Here is a 6000-nt window from a genome sequence, read left to right as displayed (position 1 = left end):
AAAAAAAACAAAGACGCTTTCGGTGAACAGTGAAGACAATGCTGCCATCTGCTGGCCTCGCGACTGCGGGCGCGCACGCGCACTCATATGCACGCGTACGCGCGCGCACAGAGAGAGAGAGAGAGAGAGAGAGAGAGAGAGAGAGAGAGAGAGAGAGAGAGCGCATTGTCTTGGACATATTATATTATTAAAAAATGCACTAGTAATTTACAGTAACTGGATATAGTGTTTTTTGAATACTATATTTATTACATCTTATCAGTCCATTTTAGCTAACATTACAGTATGCTGTAGCATTCATTAACAAAGTGTTGTAAATATTATACAGTGCAATGCATTTGATTATAGTATGATCCTACAGAAATCATTCTAATATGCTTATTTGCATCTAATATATAGGCCTACTTGCGAAAAAAAGTAATACAATATTGTGTAGCAAAGTTAAGCAGTCTACACGAAGCAGAAATCGAAGCAGTGCTTTTGTCTTTGTCCTATTGGTTGGCTAACAACGAGAGAGAGAGAGAGAGAGAGAGAGAGAGAGAGAGAGAGAGAGAGAGAGAGAGAGAGAGAGAGAGAGAGAGAGAGAGAGAGACTATTCTAAGCCTTGAGATACTTCCCACAAATCGTCACTAGAGGGCGACAGAGTACCTCTTTTGTGTCGTTTGTCTTTTTTTTTTCTCCCCCCATCGCTCCACCATCTATTTATTTTTCTTTCAGGGTGGCAGATGGCATAATGAAAACAATTGAGCGCCAGAGAAGTCTTTAATGAAGCTGCAGGGCACGTGTGCTGTGAATACATCTGAAGGGCATTAGAGACTGCGGTACGTGTCAGGATGCGTCTGTCTCCGCGGCGGGACTGAATGTGCGCATGCTCACGACCCGGAGTTCACGGTGTTAAGTAGGTCAAACTCAGCAGGTCAGACGTGACGCTCCTGAACCTCACACTGCTCGCTGCGCTGTGTTAAATAGGTCAGCCTCGACCGTGTCGAAGGTGGAGGAATTTCTGTCCTGAGGTGTGTAAGGCTACATGTGCGACATAAATATTCATGTAACGTTATTTTATACCGCAGCAGCAGCAGCCTTCAATGGAATTTGGTGTTAGTGGTTTTTAGACGCCAGTGCAAACACACAAATACGATTACCCCCTCCTAAAGTTTAAAAGGCAGCTGTATATCTTAACGTATACCCAAATTATACTGTAAAAATGAATATTAGGATGAATTAAGAGTGATTTTGAATTCCACTGTGTGCAAGGGTTCTTATTATAAATTCAGAAATCAGCCCAACACTTCTGTAATAGTGAAGATGTTAACTACTCATTTGAAAAAGAAAAAATGTTATATCATAATGAAAGGATGTGTGAAGTACACTTTTCTTTAAACTAAGCCAAAAAAAATAAATAAAAACAGCAAATATTATAGTTAATATATTTAGAGCAAACATTCATAATTTAATATTTTATAATATGCAGATATTTATTATAAACAATTTTTATGAAACAAATTTTATAGATTCATTAAACATTTAATTCTCTTTCAAATTTTACGGAACACGTTTTAATTCTCTCCATCAAGTTTCACTCATTCTCACCCTCGAATTTCCATAAACGTTTTATTCTTTCCCCCCACATTTTATTTAACGTTTAATTCTCTCTCCCTAATTTCATTTCAAAAAATAAATTTTTACCCCAAAATTTCACTGAACACGTTTAACCCCTTTTCTGTCCCTCTTGAATGCTAAAAATTGCATTGAAGTACTAACTATTCATTTATTTATTTGCTTTATTTATTTTTTAAGCTCTGTCCCTGAAATCATACTGTCTCATCCAATAAAGCCACTCGAATTCCAAAATAGAAAAAATTATATTACCACAATTTGTTACCAAAATATTATTTGTTTTTAATGCAGTAGTGCATCATATTCATATTTCCAGTGAAGGTTTTTGCTATATATTAGCTATAATAATTTTATAGCTATAGACCTTATTTTGAAAACTAGCTGAAACTAATGTAATTTTCCTCACCTCGTGCATAATTGGATCAACTTCCTGTTTCCTGTTTGCCCCATCCGCTTGATGTCACACCAATGAGGGCGTGCAAATTTGATTATGTAGTCTCACAGTAAAGACTCGGCAAAAAAAGTGTGAATTTTTACTTATCGGGTGAGAAAATAAATTCTATATAGTTATAATGTCCCATTTTACCTTATGCCCCAATCACCCTTAATTCACCCCACTAAAATATTTTGTTATATTGTAAAAACAAATAATTACATTTTGGATGCATTTTATGTATTTTAACTACTTGTGTACTAATTGTATTTAATTGTTGTAAATATATTTTTTTACATTTCCGTGGACCCCCTAGCACTCCCCTGCAGCCTCTCATTTCATCTTTATAGATCTACTTTATATTGTAAAAATGAATGTGTAAAATGTCATTTAAAATTTTTTTCATGTGCATTGTTACATTATTGTTAATCCCTACTTATCAAAATACTGTAGTGTTATATCTAATGACGATGATGGTTATAATAATTGCAATGATAATATTTAAAAAACTCAAAGTGCTACAACATGTATAAAAAACCCCAAAACGAATCAAACCAAAAATACATAATAGCAAAAAAATAGAACAAAGAAAAATGCATGTTAAGAAGTTTATTAAAACAACCCAAAGACGCAGCATTGTTAATAAATGCATAGTTCCATAGCCCGGGCACGTTATAGGAAAAGCCCCACTGGGTTTTTAATTTACAACACGGCTGATACTGAGAGAGAAAACCAGCAGAGCGGATAAAATGAGAAGGAGTGGAGAGAGTAACCAAGTTAAAAAATGTCATCTGGAGCCAACACATGCACTGCTTTATAGGTTAAAATCTACGGTTATACAAATCAATAGATGATTGAAGCTGCTGGAGCACAGGGCTGTGAAGACGAGAGGATATGTAAGTCAAAACTCTAAACTGTGAATGAAATATGCTACGAGCTTTAAACTTGCTGGTAAACCTGCAAAGAGAGCATTAGAAATCAAGCTGTGATGAACGAATGAATGAACCTCTCAGCATCAAAAATCACTGCCTGGGCACAACGACATATTTGTGTTAACATTACATGAACTGCTAATTAATAAAACACTTTAGCTTAGAGGAATTAATTTATAATAAATATTTAGTTCATGTTTTTAATAGTCATTGAACAGGCTTATTTTTCTTTTAAAATACCAATTTTACACTGTAAAAATAACATGAATGCGCAAAATATACTTTATAAAATATTTATATTAGATGACTATATTTTCCCCTACTCGCTAAATGTAATTAAAACATTTCTTTTAAAGATGTATTAATATATTTAAGAATCATTTTGTATATCTCTTAAAAAATAGTTTTACTGCATGTTTTCCCTTGCGGCCCCTCGTTTCTAGAGTAAAATGTCATGTTATTGACATGCAGACACCGAACTAAAATGTAACATTTATACATGCATGTACGTAAAAATAATATTTATAATATAATAATCTTATTGCACAAATCATACAGCAGGTCACGTTCTGTTTTCTTTAATAGCAATAACGCTCTTTCCACCCTTTTTAAAGTTTTCAAATAATTCCCTTCTCTTGGTTTTTAATGTTTGGCATGTGCTCTTTCTCATAGTACAGTTTCCATTCCTCTCCGTTTCTGTTTTAGAAAAAAAAAAGACAGATAATTCAGTTATTACGGACATCATCGCAGCACTGTATCTCTCGGCCCCCGTTTTCTCCCTGGCTGGCAAATGGCGTGTGTGTGTGTGTGTGTCTGGGACAAATTTTCCAAAGCATTCAGATCTCTGTTTTGCATTAGGTTCCTCCACAGACCTTCAAAAGGCTCAGGTCTTCGGTTAAAGTCAGTGATGTGCAGACGATCTCTGGTAATGGCTCCGGATCATCCATCTCAGAGCACCGTCAAAGATCTTTCAGGATTTAAGCGTTTAAAAATATTGGCTCTGGAATGGAATGTGCTTTGAAACGGACCTCTTTAGATACGTCTTCATTTGCGCCTGCGTGTATCTCAGTTCTGTCCGCGATGTACAGTGAAATGGAAACAAATACATTCCCCGTGGCTCTGCTCCACATAAAGCTTGAAGAGCGCTGCTGCTGAAACGAGCTTTGACCGCTCACAGATCTGCTAGTCGGTTATAATTATCCAACTCCTCAGTAGTTCACTTAAACGGACTATTCAAAAATCAACATATTGTCAATAATTCATGCTTTGATTGTTACATTACATGAATTATAACCGCGTTCTACTGTACTGTAGGGTATTATTACGCGAACGCATATTGCACGGGATTATATTTTGACTGGGAAACCTTTTCGCAAAGCTATTTTCTTTCTGCTAATGGCAAAAAGGCAGGCCTGGAAAATTTTTGTTCACCGCTGACATTTTTAACGCAGGCATTGCACTGTTTAGCGGCCGCATTTTTCCACATTCGCATGCACAACGAGAATTTTTATTAAAAATATTTTAGCAATATCTCCACGTACTGACATTTTTATTTTAATGTTAGTTAATTCTAACACGGCATTCCTAGCACTTTCAGACAGGCTTTTTTTGGGGGGGGGGTTTATAATGATAGTCGTCATCAACATTCATTTACATAGTGGTTTTTCAAAAGTCAGTGTACTAACTAAAAATAATTTAATATAATAATATTTAATACTATAATAAAATCTATTTACGGATTTATTTTTTTTTTTGAGAAATTGCAGAAAAACTAACTGTGATTAAAAAAAAAGTACTGCATATAAACCGTGACACCAAAAAAAAACAAAAAAAAGCAAGGGAGGTAAAACAAAAATAATAATACACTTACCTCATTTGAAATGTCCCCAGAAAAAGCCCAGTCTCAGATGTTCATATGTGAGCAGCTGCTCTCAACAGAGCCGTCTCCTGCTGTCTGACAGAGAGCTTCCACACCTGACCAGAGCTCATGAAAAAACTCCCTGAAAGCCACCTGTTTAAGAAAGAATTACATAAGTTGACATGCTAGCAGAAAATAAGAATATGGTCACACTAATTTATTATGTACATAAACATTAAAAGGACAGTAAGATATACTGCAAACATTATTTACATAGAACGTACTAGCTGAGCTATAAAAAAATAATACGTTTTATGAAATAATTACAAAACATGCCATGGAATCAGGATTTTTTTTTTTTTCGAAATAACATTATGGTGCATAAAAAAAATTTAATGTGTGTGTGTTTGTCATATTTCCAATAATATTGGAAGACAAAGATCAATTTAACTGCTGAGATTCACGTTTGAATGAGATGGACTTTAGTAAGGTTTGTTCTTGAAACATTGCAAAGGAAACAGAGGAACATTTTAAGAATGTAGATATTTTAAATGTAGAACAAAAATGCTTTGGAAAAATATTTTTTAAAATGTTACAAATTCTCCAATCATCATTCTCTCTGTACATGTTTATTCAAATCACTATACTATATAGATTTAGATTTCACCCCATAATGTGATTGCAGTATTTTTTACAGATATCAATATTTAGCTGAATTATTACTTTTACAGGTTGAAATGAAAACAAAGTAACCCCACGGGCGCGACTTTCCTATCGAGGCTATCATGCTTCTGTTTATTTTTTTCACACAACGTGATTTTAAATGAATAATATTTTCCCCGAAGTGAAAGGCTGTCAAGTGGTCTTTTTGAACGGCTTGCACTCTTAACGATTCCCCGTGACGCTTCATTTGAACGACGTTTATAACATTTGACCGTATTTGTACTGACAGAGTGCAAATATGAGAAATGTTGGGGATGTGGAAGTAAGTCTTCCCAGCGTGGGATGATTCGACTAAAATACACACACGACCAGAGCAGAGCCAGAACAAACCAACGGCTTTTACTTGTGATAGATGGATATTCACAGTGTGACGTGGCCATCAAAATCACCCCACCGCTTCAGTTAGCCGCGCGCGCCGCGGCCCGGAAAGACCGCTG

The sequence above is a fragment of the Puntigrus tetrazona genome, chromosome 11, assembly GCF_018831695.1.
Source record: "Puntigrus tetrazona isolate hp1 chromosome 11, ASM1883169v1, whole genome shotgun sequence".
NCBI lineage: Eukaryota > Metazoa > Chordata > Actinopteri > Cypriniformes > Cyprinidae > Puntigrus > Puntigrus tetrazona.
The sequence above is the reverse complement of the archived record's forward strand: the minus strand, read 5'-3'. Positions refer to the sequence as shown.